At 34.0% G+C, this 20,372-nt stretch overlaps 1 protein-coding gene across 1 annotated transcript in view; it reads right to left on the bottom strand.

Annotated features, from left to right (window-relative positions):
- Nucleotides 1-20,372, bottom strand: part of LOC111046922 (pumilio homolog 2) — a 608,126-nt gene that overhangs the window by 581,219 nt on the left and 6,535 nt on the right. The window lies entirely within an intron of this gene.

Below are 20,372 nucleotides of genomic sequence, written 5' to 3'. Positions count from 1 at the left end.
ATAATCCAAGTACTTGATTCAAATCAACAATTTTGTACATCCATTATTACAGTATTAGGCAATAAATGATTTATTTACTCATGGGACATAACGTAAGCTATGTATAACATGAATTTTTAAAGTTTACCACTATATTAATTTTTCTCTGTCATGTAAACAAACTAAAACCAATATAAATATGATTTTTCTATTTACTTGAATGTAGATAGACACATAACTTGGATTTAAAATTGATTACAACACTAACAATATTAATAATTTATATTGATTCTTGTACCGTCTACGCTATGTATTATCATATTTAAAAAAAATTATCTTAATGATTCAAAATTAATTGAAGAGGAGACTAAAAGCCGCGTTTACACCAAAGTTATTAACAAAATGTTAATAACTTAATTCATATAGTTTCTATTTAGTCCAGGCAATGAATGCTCAAAAAAGTGTATAGAGGGAAAAGTTTGGAAGACAATTTTTGACCCCGCAGTTCTGTTTAGGGTAGTGAGGAGGTGAACATATCAAAAGTCCCCACCCCTACCCCCTGTGCTAAGGGGGTGGGGGTGGTTCAAAGGTACCATTTTTTGGTTTCTCGCATATAACTCGAAAATTATGCATTCTACAGACATGACTATTCTATAAGAAATTGAAGCTTACATAATTTCCTACAATATTGATCTAACGACTTTTTCTATAATATAGAAAAGAGATATTATCTCTTTAACTTATCTCTATAAGAGATATTATCTCTTTCACTTTTCGAGATATACGATCTAAAAGATGTGACATTTTTGAAAAAAACACATCTTCCTTCAATTTTTTGCTATTTTGGATTTTATAACTTTTTGAATATTGAAGGGAAAAATCCATGCTGATCATGAGCTTATAGAGCATCAAATTCTCTTCAATATGATGTATAATATCACAAGTTTACGCACATCCCCACGACTGTTGCAGCAACTTCAATGTTGAGTGTGATATTTTCAGTTATGCAAAAATAGACCAATAATTGACAATGGAATTTGGAGAGAATGTTTTGAACACAATTTTTGACTTTGCAGCTTTCTTGGGACCAGTTAGAAGGTGAACATATCAAAAGTCTCCATCCCTACCCCTCGTCCTAAAGGGATGAGGGTGGTTTAAAAGTTGCATTTTTCAATGTTTTGCTTACAAGCTCATATCTTGAGAAAAATGCGTTCAACCGACATGACTAACTATTCAGAAATGAAACTTGTTAAATTCTCTACAATATTCGTTCTGTAGTAATTTGTGATATCTCCAATAGTTTTCGAGATATACGCTCTTAAAAGTGTAAAATTGTTAAAATAACAGCTTTTAAACCTATTTTTTTATGTTTCAGGGCCTACAACTCACCAACAATGCATCTTAAAAATTAATGCTCACCGTAGATTTGTAGAGCTCTGTTTCTCTTCAATTTTATGTATTATTTCACTACTTAATGTTTTCCTTCTATTTTTATAGCAGATTCAACGTGGGGGGTGAAATTTCCAACTCTGCAACAAGTGTCAACTTAGCAGTTCCACACCTTCAATAGACGGGCTAGAGATGCGTATTTTGGCTATGTTTACCTCCCAACTGGTCTTCATTAGGCTACAAAGTCGAAAATTGTGTACCAGATGTTCCAGACTCAAATTCCATTGTTAAGTGATCAAATGTTACAAAATTAAAATTTCACCCCCCACGTTGAATCTGCTATAACAATAGAAGGAAAACATTAAGTAGTAGAATAATACATCAAATTGAAGAGGGACTTTTGATATGTTTACCTCCTCACAACCCTAAACAGAACTGCGGGGTCAAAAATTGTCTTCCATACTTTTCCCTCTATAACACTTCGTTGACTGGGCTAATTAGCTTGAACGAAACTTGACATACACATATGTTCATCATGTGTATGATAGGTTCAATATAATAGAATCTATAAGGATTAAAATTTTGTTAATAACTTTGGTGTAAACGCAGCTTTGATAAAAATCGTTGGAACATCAAATTTCTTGTAAATTTTCACTTTGAACTCATGTTAGATGATAACACTTGTTTAATTTAATGTCTCAACCTATTTTTATGCGATGGCATTTGAAAATTTGATCTTGAGGTCTGATATCCTATTTTATTTGGGTGTTTGGTTTGAATTATTATGGGATCTAATTCATTAAGCTGCGTTTACACCAAAGTTATTAACAAAGTCTTAATAACTTAATCCTTATAGATTCTATTAGATTGAACATAACTTATCATACACATGATAAACATAATATGTGTTTGTCAAGTTCCGTTCAATCTGATAGAATCTATAAGGATCAAATTATTAACATTTTGTTAATAACTTTGGTGTAAACCCAGATCATATTTAAATCGATTCAGAAAATCACATTGCTACTGTTTACGCTATCACCAAATAAAAAATAATGGGCTGATTGGTATATGTATACTGGATAATATTTAATTTTCTGTCTCAATTCTACGTTGAACGATATAGTAAATTAATAGATTACTATGATTTGCTATGATATGATATTATAATATAATGTAATATCAATAATAATGATTATATTATATGTAGCCAGTATCATTTCAAGCCGTCAGCATTGGTTGAGTGAAAAATATTGATTTTTGAATGCTCACAGTCACAGTCACAGTCACAGTCACAGTCACAGTTGTAGTATGAAATGAATCGCACTATATTCTACTCTTTAATAATAATCAATAAATATAGACCCATAAAATAATTCTTACTCCATAACTCTATGAATAAGATGGAGAAATATAGAACAGGAACTATAGAGACCAAGATGAACTCTTTCACTCTAATCACTGTATTGTAAACTAAAGAGACTTTATGATCACAGTGTGAAGAGTCGGCTATCTTGGTTCCAATCTAGCATCCCTAAAGCTACGTTTACACCGAAGTTGTCAACATAATGTTTATTTTTCCGTCTTATAGATTCTATTAGATTGAACATAACTTAGCATACACATGATGTGCATATGTGTTTGTCAAGTTCCCTTCAATCTAATAGAATCTATAAGGACGGAAAAATAAGCATTTTGTAGATAACTTTGGTGTAAATGCAGCTTAATACATTAATGGTTTATAAATGGGAGATGAAACTTATTTTCATGATATTTACACTCAAAGTGATATTGAGCCTCTGAAACTGACAGCTTATCTTGTTCTCTAAATTCTTTGCTGTATTTTCACATCAAAATGTTGATAAATATTGATAATTACACTAATCTTTTGTTGGTTAGTTTTTCAATTTGTGTTCGAATCTAACAGATTTTTTTTGCAGTATTTTCACTCGATTTTACAGGATTTTTTGCTATAATACCCAAATTGTATATAGTCTATGAAAATTTTAGAAATATTTTATTTCCACAGATGAAAAAAATAGTGTTGTAAAGGAAATATCAAAAGTTTATTTTCCACGATTTGATAGTGTTTTTAAGTTGTCTGGATTATTATATGCATTCATCATTATCATTTTAACATTAAAATACTCAATAGAGTGAAAATATTGCTGGAGAATACTCAAATTTGTATTTATGAATGAAATAAATCTTGCTCCAATGCTATAGCATAGGGAAAAGATTGAAATCAGGAATAATGGCCGCTAAAGCTATCAGCCAATAATTATAGAAAACAGAACTTGCATTGATTTGTGAATTTTTATAGTCACTGTATTGTGAACTGAATGCTACTGCCATCTATCAGGAAAACCTGTAACCATTACCAAAAGCTTCATATTCTAGCTACTAGACAGCACTAGTATTCATTTCAATTATTTTCTCACAGTGTTGGCCAAAGGGGGTGTTGGTGGAAGGTGTAATATATACCCCCCAAAATATCATGATGGATGCAGATGAAAAACATATGTAGCCTGGCTTGAACATAATTTTTAATATTTCTAAGCTTTAAATTTCAGATTTTTCTCCGGTGGGGCCGGTGGGGGTGGGTGAACCCGGACCCCTTGATTTTGGAATACCCCTCTCAGACCCACCGGTGGTCATCCCCCTCCTGGTACCACAACTGTTTGCTCACATCGATAATAATTACAAGATGGATATTTATTTTCTATAGAATTGTACTTCATTCTCTATAGAACTATACATTCAATTAATTCTAGTATTTGAATAAATAAGTATTGTTCAGGATAATAATAATAGAGAATCACACTTGTACTCATGCAGTCAGCTTCCAAATAATCTAATTATTACCATTGTACACTTTATTTTATATGGGGATAACTTACACAAACTGTAGTAATATAATACACACGTGAGGTAGTATTACAGGGGATTGTTACAGATACCAACATTACCAATACAAATTTAACTCATAATAACATCTGTAAAAAATGTATTATTCTACCGTTTATTCCTAGGTGCATTTTTGTTTGTGCATAAACTCCCGCAGGCGACGTCAAGCATTGTTGACATTCATATAGTCCAAATTTCAAGTGTGCTAAAACAGCTGATCAAATAACTTTTCATTATTTGTGTTTATTATTCAAGAATAAAAACATTTTTTCCATTTAAAAGTATAAACTCAACCTCCCCCATTAAAACATAATTGAACATGATCTTTTAGGTTATGTAGACAAATTGAAATCTAGCAAATCTGAGATCCTCACCCTAACGTGGTCGACGATACGCACAAACGAAAACCCGGCGACCAGGCAACTCGAACAAAGGGCCGGCTAAGCTCCAACTTCACCCTCTTAGGCAAAAACTGAAGGCAGCTATTATTCTATTCTATGTTCTATCAGTCCCGTACATAATAGTAAAGTTTTGGGTCATATTGCTTGGACCACTGGCCTGAAAATACAGGAGAATTACTCAAATTGGAGTCAATTTTACTTTCTGAGAGTCATATTAATTTAATAACATTCTCATTTCTTACTGATTCTTTTCTAAGGGGTTTCCCATCTCTAAGAAAATAAAAAGTTATTGAACTCTAGGGGCTAAATCCCGAGCTCGGAAACCGGCCCCTAGAGTTCAATAAATTTTTATTATTTTCCTTGCCCTATTACCATAGGTAAGGAAAGTATTGCTTTCCGAAAAAAATAAGGTACCCCAATTTCTATATTTCTATATGTTTCAAGGTCCCCTGAGTCCAAAAAAGTGGTTTTTGGGTATGTGTGTGTGTGTGTGTGTTGTGTGTGGTGTGTGTGTGTGTGTGTGTGGTGGTGTGTGTGTGGTGTGTGTGTGTGGTGTGTGTGTGTGGTGTGTGTGTGTGGTGTGTGTGTGTGGTGTGTGTGTGTGTGTGTGTGTGTGTGTGGTGTGTGTGTGTGTGTGTGTGTGTGTGTGTGTGTGTGTGTTGTGTGTGTGTGTGGTGTGGTGTGTGTGTGTGTGGTGGTGTGTGTGTGTGTGTGTGTGGTGTGTGTGTGTGGTGTGTGTGTGTGTGTGTGTGTGGTGTGTGTGGTGTGTGTGTGTGTGTTGTGTGTGTGTGTGTGTGTGTGTGTGTGTGGTGTGTGTGGTGTGTGTGTGTGTGTGGTGTGTGTGGTGTGTGTGTGTGTGTGTGTGTGTGTGTGTGTGTGTGTGTGTGTGTGTGGTGTGTGTGTGGTGTGTGTGTGTGTGTGTGTGTGTGTGTGTGTGTGTGCGCGCGCGTCTGTGTACACGATATCTCATCTCCCAATAAACGGAACGACTTGAAATTTGGAACTTGAGGTCCTTACACTATAAGGATCCGACACGAACATTCTCGATGAAATGCAATTCAAGATGGCGGCTAAAATGGCGAAAATGTCGTCAAAAACAGGGGTTTTTACGATTTTCTCGAAAACGGCTCCAACGATTTTTATCAAATTCATACCTAAAATAGTCATTGATAAGCTCTATCAACTTCCACAAGTCCCATATCTGTAAAAATTTCATCTATGAAAAGTTTGATTTTAGATTCCCAATTATCAGGCTTCAGACACAATTTAAACAGAAAACTTTAGATGGAAAAGATTGAGCATGAAAATCTCTACAATTAATGTTTAGCAACATTTTCACCTAGAATTGAAAATAAGCTCGAAATTCGATAAAATGTAATTATTTCAATTTCAAAGTGTTGGCAACAGTTGATTCTTGATCATTGAAATCATTCACTATGAAGAGATAGCAGACATCGTTTGTCTCCAGCGTTATTATATTGTCCTGACACCAGCTGGCTCAGAACTTTGAATTAGTAGACTTTAGATGCGCGGGAACACTAGCGTCAGGTAATTAATTTTCTTAACGGCAAGGAAAGTTGTGTGAGTGCGCCACACCAGATTTTTTCCTTAGAGATGAGAAACCCCTTTACAAAGGCACCATTCAGAGTGTGGGATCTCTGACTGGTATTGTGTGGGATTGCTTTCTGCGACCGAACTAAAAATCCCACCTCAAACCTGTCATATCTCAGTGTGGTACTGCTTTCGCATGACTTCACCCTGGTCAGCTCTTATTGACATTATTTATGCTTAAATCTCCTTTCCCACAATTTAAAAATATATCCAACAGTCACTTTGTCTATTGATTACACCCTCAGTTCTATAGATTAGCATTTGCGACAAGAAGGCTATTTCGAATTAGAAAAATCGTCCATTGATAATATTAATACATAAGAACTCTTAAAAAAATTTAAAACTTGAATTTTAAAACACTTATAAAGTGGAAAATGCACATACTACTATAGTGAGGTTCACGTTATAATGGCAGTGGATAAAGATAGGAGAACAGCGTTGCCGTTTGTCTGCCTTAATTAATTACTTTTCTACATTGTTAAAAACGGATTTGGCAACGTTGCGGAGCTAGAAAAGGATAGTGCTATCTGTTTTGTCGAATAGTAGACAAGGATAGCAACACCAATGTTAATCAGATACTGCTATTATAACGTGGACCTCACTATAGCAGTGGCGATTGTTTCAACGTGGTGTATCATCATAAGACTAATAATAATAATAATAATAATATTATAATTATAGTAATATTATTATTATTATCATCAGACTAAAGAAACTCTTCAGTATCTTCTGTCTGTTGATGACCTACACCAAGTCAAAACGATTATCACTGTTAATAGTAACTGCATTTTTCACTTTTTAAGTGTTTTTTAAAATTCAAAAATTTTAATTGAAAGTAAAAAAGTATGGATATGCAACTCAGTAGTCTAAAAAATTGTTCCATCACCAACAATTTCTAGGAATAACAATTAAAGTTTAACAGGAAGAGTAACTCACACTTACGCGACTCAGGTCGAGAAGAGACTCGACTCTAGTCGAGAGCATGGTTGTGTTTCCAAATGGTGACACTCAGACCAGTCGACTCTAGTCTCCGCGACTGTCACCATTTGGAAACACATGCTCTCGACTAGAGTCGAGTCTCTTCTCGACCTGACTCGCGTAAGTGTGAGTTGAGACTAACGTAAAAGCTGATAAACATTTTCACAAATATTTGAAATTTGGTAATTCCTTATATTTGCGATTGAAAAATACATTTCCCTACATGTTATTTCTTACAATGAGTTGAATTTAAGCATACACAACTTTGGAATAGAAGAGATTGAGAGCTGGCTGCACAAGAGCCGGTTAAATTTTAACCGTGATTGATTAAATTAGAACCAATTAGAAAAACCATCTTTTCAAAAACACCTTTTCTGATTGGCTCTGGTAAAATTAATCACAGTTAAAATTTAACCGGCTGTCGTGCAACCGGGCCCAAGTCTCTTCAAGACTCCTTTTTCCCAATTTACTTGTGAAAAATATAGAAATTGATGGAAAGAGATAAATAGATTGTCATCAGATTATAGAAACTTGACTCTCATATGTGCTCATGAATATATAAACAAAAGTCTGTTCAAATCAAGCACGATTTAGGAAATCTATAAAAGAATTATATTGTCTACAAAATGCAGGAATTACGGAATAACAATGACTTGCACAAAGAGAAAAGAATGCGAATGAAAAAACTTCTTGCAAAAATTACGTCAAGCGTCTACTGATTTGTATTAACAAACATGTTTGTCAGCCATTTCTATCACTTCTACCAATACACTAATAAGGATTGATCAATAATATATATCATCTTACTAAGAAGAGAACTAGTTTTCTTGCATTTCTATTAGATCTTGTTGTCTGAGTGGACTAAATTACGTAATCCACACGTTCTATATATGCAGTATTGATAAAAAACAGAAATAATTTCGGATCTGAATATTTTAAAGTATAGGTATTGTGTTCGGTTGTGTTGTGGTGTCTGAAATAAACTGGTTTTAGACGAATAAACTAAGTTGAGCAACATTGTTGGGAGAAATGTTGTATGGATGATGTGTCTATGGCAAAATCTACAAATAACCTGCTAGAGGATTCTATCTATAGAGAAACCGGAACTAAAAGAACTAAAGAAACAAATGAGAGATAAGTGGGTCTATTGTAAAGGAAGGCATGGGTTGATTGAAGACATTGTTTCAAGGCTTGAAGTAGGCTATTCTAATGTGTTATATTCTAAATATTACCTATTTATAGGTATTATTTTATGTATCACAGTTATATGCTGATGCCGTTGGATAAATATTCAATTAATATACACCGTAATTCAAAAATAATACCACAATTTTGAAAATTGATAACTCTGCAAAGAATAAATGGAGAGTGGAGCACTATCCGTCATCGATTCGAGGAAGCTCTAAAGTTTTTTCAGTTCCTTATTAATTGGAGCAGCACCCCAATGGCACTCATCTGTCCGTGCCTATTTGAATGAGAACTATCCGAGGCAATGGATCGGCCGCCAAGCAGCTCGAGACAGAGCACTTCATCAATGGCCTCCAAGAAGCCCTGACCTCACCTCCTTTTTTCTATGGGGGTACGTTAAAGATAAGGTGTATCGACCGCCTCTACCAGCTAACATTGAGGAGCTCAAACAAGAAATAACAGCAGCTATACAAACTGTTACGCCCGGTATGCTACTGAGGGTGTGGAACGAGTTCGAGTATCGTATTGATATCACTCGAGTGTCTGGAGGGGGTTACATTGAACATTTGTGTACTTGTTTTCTAGTGGGGAAGAACTTATTTTATTACTCTTCATTTTGATTTATAACCCAAGTTTCTATTATGTTTCCTTGATTGAATACGGATTTTCAAAGTTGTGGTATTCTTTTTGAATCACGGTGTATTATAAATTTCCTTGATAGGATTGGTGCATTAGTGTGAGTGGATATATAATCTTATAATACAGCATACAGTATACAGAGTGTTTCCAAACTCCTTACCAATATTCTAGGGCATTGTTCCTGGGTATTGTGGTGCTGTATTTTAAATGCCTCACGTTGCGAGCCAAATTGTGTAGTGCTCTTCCTGGGGGAGTTACTATCGCCTCCAAGGAAAGGACGACACACATATAATGAATCTTGCACTGAGTCACCAGTATTGAGGTTAGAAATTTTGAAAATGCGTGCATGGACGCTGAGTGAATACCAGACTGATTGAGTCACTACAAGATTCGATACAATCGTCTGAATCGCGGGAGGCATAAACACTCGCTCACCCTTGATTCTTCTTATGACAGATTGTATAATGATAAAAATTTTTAAAAGTAGTGTAGCGGTTGCTAAACACTGAATACGGATATCTTAAAACTATTACCTGTGATGGAACAGCATACAAAATCATACAGGTCGAGCCAAAATCCCGATGTAGATAATTCACGGGACTGCGTCTCTAATAAGTTCCGAAGGATTAAAATAGGGTACTAAGGACCAGAGATCGTTCGGAATATATTTCGAGAACAGAGTCTTGTCGGGCTTTATGCTCTATTGTAGGAAATTATATGATCTCCAGCTGCATCTGCTATACAGTCGATGAATTCGCTCCTAAGCCAAAGTTGGTAACAGATAAAAGCTGATATATGAGCAGGTAAGGACAGAGAATAGGTAATCTCGATCTGACCCCACACACTACATCCACTTAGATCTGTTCCAATATCCAGGTTGATTCAATTATTTCAATGATCGTACTTGATCGGTTCTTGATAATATAGAACGTGTCAGACACAATAATTGACAGGCTTAAGAAATAATCGAACTCAGAAGACGAATTGATAAAGTGGAAATATAATATAATAAAATATATAGTTTGACAGTGCAGATGTAAAGCTTGAATTACAGATTGAGAATAGTTTATCATTAACAATATTAATTAGAAATTTTCTTGTACTCGCATGACACCATGCATGATCCAACAGAATTTTATAATTGATAAATTTAACAGTTTTTTGAAAAAATAGTGAAAACAATTATAAAAGATTTTAAAAATTACTCGGGTCGTGGTTCTGGCAGTGGAGGATAGTTAATCAACTACAAGTTCTTATAAATTCTATATCAGATAAACTCTAAGATCTTAATAATTATAAGCACTTGTCGGCATGGCCATTACTTTAACGAAGAAAAATTTTATATTTTCTGCAATTATTTTATTTCGAAGCATAGATTGGGGCCCCAAAATATAAAACTCACGTGAATCCTTTGGCGGTCGTGGTTCTTTTAGATCAAATTTGTTTGATCAGTGGCCGGTCCAGGCTTCGGTTTTAGCATGTGTGGAATTTTGATTAAATATCTCCTTCACGAAAATAATTAGGGAATAATTAAATTTGAATTTCTAGAATTATCAATTGATGAAATAAATTTATAAAAATTTTATAATAACAAATAAGATAGCCTAAAATATTGGCTCACAGATAAAATATACAAAATCAAACGAAATTTCATTAATAGGTCTTTGGTAACTTTCAACAAGGTCTTAATGGTGAGGATTTTAAAAGGGAAGTCTTGTCTTCTTCTAAGCCTCTGGCTAGAACCTTTTCTCTGAGAATCTCTGTGTAATTAATTTGCATGAAAATTTGCCATTGGTAGAGTGATTATGACGTAGGCATGATGTCAGTGGCAAGCAGTAAAATATAATTCCTTTGATTACAATAATAGCTTAATTTGTATAATTTTTTAAATTGCTTAATTCTATAGATACAGTTCCTCTATACAGTGTACATGCACTAGCATATAATGATAAGGCAGGTTTGCTGTCTGATAACAGATTAACATATGATGTTTTCAAACGATCATCCCTTTTGGTGCTATTTCTATGACATATGATTGGCTTAGACTTGCCAAAGAGATTCATTCACCATGTGACTCAGTTGAATCAATAATTTATAATTTAATATTTCTATACAATTCTTATTATATTCGAAACTGTTATAATTAATTTTTGCTGCTCTTATCGGTAATACAATATTCATGCTATGACCTAGTTAGTTACAATAACATTCAACATTATAATGTAATTTCGTGAATAATAAATAATTTTAACAATAATACATACATTTTATTTTCTATTTGAAATTCTTTATCCATTTTGAATAGTTCTTATTTTAGAAATAATATTATAGCTTACATGAAAGCCTGGCATGATATTTATAGTATATTGAGTCAGTCAGCTGTGTCTGAGCTGCTACAAAAACATCTGATCAATTATAAACAACAGTTTAACCTCCAAAAGTTCAATGAACAATTCATAAATGATTTGCACTTAATCCGCAGAATAATTATAATTTTATTAAATAATTCTCTGAAAAAAGTTGATCTTGGACTTTGTTTTTTATCAATGATTAGCGAAGAGCATCATCCTCGGAAAAACAAACAGAAAAAAAACATCAATAGAAAGTTCAACAGTCCAGCAAGGATGTAAAAAGTTATAGATGTCAGGGCCAACATAAGGAAAGAATATCGTAATACTAATAATCCGATTTTGCAGCATTTATGCACAGTAGGTCATAGCTGACCACTATGTTAAGATTCACGTTAAACTGTCAGCATTAGTTGAATGTGAAGTGCTGATGTTATTTGTAAGCAATTATTCTGTCAGTTTCAAGTAAATACCAATAGTCCAATGGCTTCTGAAGGATGCTGAGATTCACTTCATAAATGTCAGCATTGATTGAATGGGAAGCGTTGATCTTATTTCATAAGGAACACTGACAGTATGAAGTGAGTCTGACTTTCTGAACTTTATTACTATAGTGAGGTCCACGTTATAATGGCAGTGGAGAAAGATAGGAGAAAAACGTTGCCGATTCTCTGTCTTGGCAATGCCTTCTATAGACGGTAGCTGATACAGGTTTATTGATGTAATATTAATGGTTCATTCTCCTATAAAATAATCAATTATATTTTATTAAGCAGTAAATTATATTTTTCAATAATTTCATAATGAATTTTCATAACTAAGATGGAATATTTTGTTAATTAATTATTTATTCTACATTGTTACTAGTAGTTCTATGAACAGTAGACCTCACGCAGTTTCTCATCCACAAGTACCTGATTGAAACTATAGACCTTATGGAAATACAGCAATAGACTGGCTTCTCCACACATCTGTGTAATCACTTGTCAGCTGATTTAGGATGAATAATTCTAGTCTGATTTTTACTCTAATATTGGCGTATGAAGGAGGCTCCTTTTTCCTTTATATTATCGTTGAAATGCAAAATTTCTAAAAACCTTGTATAATCGTCGACGCGCAATTAAAAAGGAACATACCTGTTAAATTGTCAAATTTCTTGAAAATCTATTACCGCGTTTCACCGTAAATGCGCAACATATAAACATTTAAACATTTAAACATTCAAACATTCAAACATTCAAACATTCAAACATTCAAACATTCAAACATTCAAACATTCAAACATTCAAACATTCAAACATTCAAACATTCAAACATTCAAACATTCAAACATTCAAACATTTAAACATTCAAACATTTAAACATTAACAGAAATGCCAAACCGTCGACTTGAATCTTAGACCTCACTTCGCTCGGTCAAAAAGATGATCTGACAACAGAGCAAAGCGAGAAAGAGATAGCGCTATCCGCTTTGTTGAATGATAGACATGGATAGCAACACGGTATATAGAAGAAGACATCTAAAGAAGTTATCTAAATACCGTGGATAGCAATACCATTGCTAATCAAACTCTGCCATTATAACGTGGACCTCACTATTAGAAGCGACATGCTTTCAAGGATTTTAGCGGACCGCCAATACGAACTTATGTCGCTTCCTTCATGCTTACTATACTGAAGTAATGTTGAATTTCCACGCATGCGCACTAAGTGCACAACATTCTGCAATGAACAGGTTTTATCAGGTGGCGCAAGTGTCTTTACTTTGTTCATCAATTTTTTGGTCCTATGTTTTCGCTTTCTTGTCGAAATTTCACTAACTGGGACACGGAACGAAAGAAAGAGAAGATAGAGAGAAAAGAAAGATATGGGAGATTGAGTGTGAGAATTTAATTGGATTGAAATTTCTGTCTTTATTTAATCCCAGGAGGGCGAAATTAGGGCGCAGTCAGCCCTCTCTTACACTGGACCCTCCAATACAATACTAATTCACAAGCTAAAAGAATGATTATATCACGAAAATGGAATCAAACAAATAAATTAAACACAAAAAAATGAGAGACAGAGACAGTGAGAGAGAGAGACAGTTGAGACTCCAGGTCCTCTCTGCCACACAACCTTTTACATTACATACAAATTAATACTATGATAACAAAATCAAGATTATAATAAATACAAATAGATAACTAATACAAAATAATTTTTACAAAAATACATTTTGAATAGAGAATTAAAACTATGTCTATGAAAAAAGTCGATGATAACAATGAAAGAGAGGGAGATTGATTTATTGATTGATTGATTAGGCTACGGTACTTTATTTATGTAGATTACAATATATACTGGCTCATACACTTATACAATAGCTTATAATACAGCAAAGTTTTTACATAACATAAACTAAGAAAATAATTATTGAACTGTACAATGATATAAAAAAAAAATCAATTTGTAATAACTACGCAAGATAATATTGTAATGCATCTACATAAATTGGCGGAGCTTTGGACATATATCAATGTCCATTCTTTGGAAAGAATATTAAAAATATCCTTCACAGTAACTCTTTTGCTGAGAGATAGAGAGAGAGAGAGAGAGAGAGAGAGAGAGAGAGGAGAGAGAGAGAGAGGAGAGAGAGAGAGAGAGAGAGAGAGAGAGAGAGTGAGAGAGCGAGAAAGAAATAAAGAGGGAGAGAGAGAGAATTTAATGAAATTTAATAATTTCCTTTATTAAGGGCGGGATTAGGACTCTGTCACATAAAGGAGAAATTGGTTGATTGAATGATTAAGTGCTTTATCTATGTAGATTACACTATATACTGGCTTATACACTTATATACACTAGCTTACAAAACAGCAAAAATCTAAATGAATTTACATAATATGAACTAAAATAATAATTTTTGAACTGTACATGATATTGAAAAAAGGATCAATTTGGAATTACAATAGATGATAATTGTTTTGCATCTACATACATTGGCGGAGCTTTGAACATATGTCCATTCTTTGGAAAAAATATAAAAATATTCTTCCGTCTAACTCTCTACCAAGTGATTCAGATTCCTTCATTCATGTGTTTAATAAAACAAAATTCAACTTACGTTCTAGCGTTAGAAATAAATATCAGTTGCAGTAAAATAACATGGTGAATCATATTAAACTAAAGAGTTCTACAATAATATTGAGCTAGAAAAATGATGAAAATATGGGAAAGTCAAGGTACTACTGTAATCTTTTCACATGAAACGATGAAGTTTGGATCTTAAGAAGTCCATTCTCAGAGAGAGAGAAAGAGTGAGTGATGGAGCGAGTGATAGGGAGAGATAAAGAGAAAGATAGGAGGAATGATGTTTGCCTTTCACTAAAAATCACCGAAATACTTCAACACAATACCATCAACTAAATTCTTTAGGGTGTAATAATACATTGTGCAGATGCATTTACAAAATAAATTATACATGCTGTGAATTACATAATTACATAAAAACGTGATGATTGTATGTGTAAACTCTTTTCCTAAATACTTTAGGCTTAGTGTTGTTGACCTTCCCAGAAACATACAGATATGCATACTATAATAGTGAGATTACTATATTGTCAGCATTGTCAGGATGGGGAGCATTGATGCTATTTTCAAAGGAATGCTGACAGTTTAAAGTGAATCTCACTACAGCGTGACACACTTTTACATCACCCACAATCCACACAAAACTGGTAATCTTTCTTATTTTTTAATGATCTCTTCAGAATAGTATTTTTTCTCTACATTCTCTTACACTCTTACATTCTCCTTTCATTTTTATTTTCGTTGCATCCTCTTCAATTTCCTCTTATCCTTGTCCTGATTTGAAATGAGTTTATCGTCATCTTTACTTATCCTTTGTCCCTGTATGTGCTACAGACACCAATGGAAAAAGTATCAGTGGAAGAGTTCAGGAAGTTTCTTGAGTTTCGGCAAGTGAGACAAAAAGTAAACGATAGGCTATGCCCAAGCTCCCAGAATTTATTCATTCATTTATTCAACTTCCAATGGTACAGTACCAATTTTACATGAAAACTAACAGTAGAAAACAGATAGGCCTACAAGCAGAAATATACAAAATATTTATTATTTAAATAGTTTATTCATTTATTTAATTATTCAACTTCCAATGGTACAGTACCAATTTTACAGGAGAAATAACAATAGAAAACAGATACAAGCAGAAATATATAGACTAAACAATATACAAAATATTTGAATATCAAATAAAATGAATAATACAAGCAAAAATACACAAACAAAATACATGAAAAAGCACAGTTAACAGGAGATATAGATCAAAAGTGGGAAAAAAAAACATCAAAGAGTAACAATATGAGCAAAACAACAAGAAAATGAAAACTAAAATCTCTCATAATTCTCCTGAAAGAGCTGAGGGACACCCCAAAGAAACTTTTCAACTTGAGCTGCAGCAGCCTCACAACCAGAGCTAAGTACTCGAGATAGCCGTCTGATGTATGCATATGCAGAGAAAAAGTATACTGTCTGTAGTGAATGTCTATTACATGGAAACTCATACAATCTTAAACTTAGGTTGTTTTATTCTATGGAATATTTGATATCTGATATATCGAACGGCATAGGCCGTTGTGTGACAGCGTCTGCAGGAAATAATCCCTGAATGTGTCCATCTTGTAACACAGATGTCAATGATTGCCAGTTGTTCAGGGCAGTCCAAATATCTATTGACAATCCTGGACAGGAGGACCAGGTCATTGTGTCTCCTCCTCAAAAGATCTCCATGCACACCAGTTAACAAGTTCCAAATAAACGCAATTTTCACTTATCATGATCACTGCTGATTTGATAACTGACAACGGAAAATAAGGGTCGAGAACGAACGAAGCCATAGTCCGACTCTTAGCCCCGCTATAGTATCTCAAAATTTCGTTATTACTATTTTACATTTTTTACAGTTTTTAATTACTAATCTACAGGGGGCGCTTCTAATACTCTCATTGCTTCATGGCTACAATTTATTCCAAATAATCTGTTATCTATAATGTAATGAAGGAAATAATTGGCTTATACATGTACAGGTTGAGAAATTCACAAATGACACATCATCAAGTCTGAGCAACTGGACTGATTAATTTGACATTTTGAATATAAATTATTATTTTACCGAGGATTGTTATAGGCCTATTCTAAATTCTTCAAGATTTCAGTAGGTCAAGTTTTCATTTTGTCAAGTTTCTAATCAGACCCTTGTGGAGCAAGTCAAATCTCATACACGTCACCTCATTAATAAGCTATTTGTAGGCCTACTGTAATTACAACTCCTGATTCCAGTTGACATTCCCGAATTATGAGCGTAGGTGCTATTTAATTTTTCATTTAATTATTTTGATTAATTAAAAAATACATTTGGTATAATTAAAATTATATTAAATTTTCGAACCCTTGAAGAGCATTAACCTCTCGACAAGTAATCAAGAATAGAAGGAAAAGCTGAGACAAAATAGGTATACAGTAGTGAGATCCACTTCAAAGTGAGATAGAACGAGAGAGAGATTGAGAGAGAGTAAGCAAGAGAGAGGGGTAGAGACCGAGAGTGTGAGAGTGAGATAGAGAGAGTGATAGAGTGAGCTAGAGAGGAGTGCAAGAGAAAGAGTGAGAGAGAGAGAGACAGAGAGAGAAAAAATGCAAGAGAGTGAAAGAGTATGAGCAAGAGATAGATTGACAGTGAGAGAGAAAGAGAGTGAGAGAATTCAATCCAGGATTTCCAGTAAGTTTCCAACCCAGAAGTTGCAGCTAATCACATCTAATTATTAATTCGAACGAATGACTACGTTGGGCGTTCATAGCAGCATAGCAGGCCACTCTACTCTTATCTGTCTGGTTTACTATTTGACCTGTATGTTACATAACTGCGGTCTGAGAGACCCACTGCCTTCTCACAAAGTGGGTTACTTGGTTTGTAGGCAAACAACAATTATCTGCACAAAAAATTACACGGCCTCAGTTCCCATTCATTCTTACAAATTCCTACAAATAAACGCGCTTATTCATACGTTCATTCAGATTTCCTGCTTGTGTATACTACAGGTTGATATCATCATGATTATAGTATAGATTGGAAGCGATTTGGTTTCGTGGTCGCGATGATTAAGCTATCGATAAGATAAGTCAAGCTCCATGCGTCTGATACTCCCTTTGTAAGAGTGACCACTTTAGGGTCGGTTTCCGAGCTCGGGATTCAGCCAAGTTCTACACTTTGAACAGCTGGAGTCAGTAAATTGGCTTTCCGAAACGGGGCGTAGTCGTAGTCCAAGTTTAAATTAAATTTCAAAAACTAGAAAATTGAATACAAAATAAAATAAAGAAAGAATAGTGCAAAGTTTCAGATGTTTTGAGTCATTTAGGAATGTTCCATTTCGTCAAGAAAAAACGTTTTTAAGTATAGAAATGAGAAAATAAAGATTATCATAAAAACTACGACTACGCCCCGCTTCGGAAAGCCAATTTTCTGACTCCAGCTGATCGAAGCCTAGAACTTAGCTAAATAACGGAAACCGTTATCGGAACCGGCTAACCGGATAACCGTTAGCTCGGAAACCGGCCCTAAAAGAGCCGAACTGTACCATTATTTATGAGTTTAAAATTCGTTTATCGGTGGTTCGGAACTCACCTAAAGCTGTAGGTTCACACATCTCTTTATATAAAAGTTTTCCAAACTTTTAAAAACATCTCTTTATACATCGTTTCTATAAATTTATTGTTGTATTGATTGTAGTTATATTCTACATATTTCATTTTTTTTATAATATAGGTAGTGATTTTGAATAGAATTTCAATTTCATTTTTAATATTCTTACTTCTTTGTATTCTTACTTATTTTTAAAGAATCATTGTAATTATTGTGTTATGGATGCAATTTTTGGTAGTAATCATGCTTGCTTCCATGTTTTCATAAATAGATAAATAAAACTATGGAAATTTCTCGTAAACTCTACACCGCAAGGTAGAAGAGGCTTCGATTAAGTAAGTTATTCATTGTTATTGGTTGTTTATTTTATGTTGGAAGCCCCTCGCTGATGCCTGCTGACACAGCATGCATAATGTCTGTACATGTGTACACATATGTTGATCAGGCATGTCCTGTCGTTAGTGGCCAGTCTAATAAGAAATATGATGAATGATAAGTGGATCTACAGTTTTAGGTGGACTCCGAACCACCAGGAAGCGATTTTGAAACTGAAATGACTTCAAGTCACTGAACATGAGTTTCAGTCCTGCACACAATGATTGTTTCAAAATGGCCACTGCATAAATCGTCAAACTCATTAAAGTTTGATCGTGATATTCTGTACTTACAATTACATTCAAGACTAATGACAATAATTACTTTCAAGATGTGTACCAATCACACATGATGGATGATTCTTCATTGAGCGCAGATGGTTGCATTATTTAGAGCAGTTTCAACAGAGGTCTAATTACGGAAAGATAACAATCAGTAGTAGCCCTACTGAAAAATTACTCTACTCCAGAAACTACAGCGTGTCAGAGGTTGTTAATTAGAAAGAGAAGGTGTTACTAGTAGTTCTCATAGATGAGAACATAGAGTGACTAAAGAGGTACTTCACTAGCATGATATAGCATTCATGAAATGTCATTTAATAATACTATGATTGCTATGCTGACATTTTGGTAAAAGGTAGGCTACTGCATTACTATATTGAGCAAAATTTTTAGGTTGAAAAAATTTGGACACCATTAGGTAATATAATATATGTGAAACATCAAGGTGATGAATTTGGTAGTAGGACATTTTGGTTTGGAAATTGTAAAGCTGCTTTGTGAATAAGTTGCACATTACAATAAAATGGTGCAAATTTTATAGGTTGAAAGTATAAGATAAGTGGGTGGTGGAAGCGAGAAAGTTTCTCAGAAATAATTGAAATTATTTTTTAATTGTCAAAAGTAGTCAGAAGATCGTTTTCACCACCTACTTATCTTTTGAAACAAAAAAGTTTCTAGCATGTCGAAAATTTCATACTTGAAATGTCTCAACATTGACGAACATAAACATTAATTAAAAAATAACTGTAGGTCGGATAAAAATTATCCAGACACCAATAGAAAGGAGACATTCTCCCGTTAATTTGATATGAAATTATTACGCATTACGACGCCCCATGATTCTGAGAGAAGTGATATCAAAAGAAAAACAAATTTTCGCGATGTTTCCAATGTTATCATTAAAGTTAAATTTCCTTTCGATCCTTCAACCCTGAAACTTTTCTAGCACTACTAGGATATCGGGGATGATATTCTACATCCAATTCTGACGTTGAATTGTGAATTTTAAACGATTTGACAACCCTGTAATTTCTTGGGATGGAGGGCCAAGTCTCAACTTATTTTACACAAACTATAATAGAATCTATAAGGATGGGAAAATAACATTTTGTTAATAACTTTGGAGTAAACGCAGCTTTATGATGCTAAAAATATCCCAGGATAAAATAGAACATTAAACTGCTTCAAGTATCTAGTTAACAAAGAAAAAAATGTTGAATCCAAAAAAGTTGAAGTTGAATATGGTGTCTGGAAATAATTGAAGTAGATGAATTGAACATAGAATTAGATGAGGAATAAGAAGAAAAAAGAGGAGAGAAGGAGAATCTATAGAGGAACAAGAAGAATAAGAAGAAGAAGAAGAAGAAGAAGAAGAAGAAGAAGAAGAAGAAGAAGAAGAAGAAGAAGAGAAGAAGAAGAAGAAGAAGAAGAAGAAGAAGAAGAAGAAGAATAAGAAGAAGAGGAGTAGGAGGAGGAGTAGGAAAAGGAGTAGTAGGAGTGAACAGTGGCCACCAAACACATCTGCACTTTTATCCTTCCACATCCATGACTTCAGTGTTCAGTCCTTGATTCTACTTTTACT

This window comes from Nilaparvata lugens, chromosome 13 (assembly GCF_014356525.2).
Source record: "Nilaparvata lugens isolate BPH chromosome 13, ASM1435652v1, whole genome shotgun sequence".
NCBI classification, from domain to species: Eukaryota; Metazoa; Arthropoda; class Insecta; order Hemiptera; family Delphacidae; genus Nilaparvata; species Nilaparvata lugens.
Note: the sequence above shows the minus strand (reverse complement) of the source record. Positions and strands in the feature narration are given on the sequence as shown.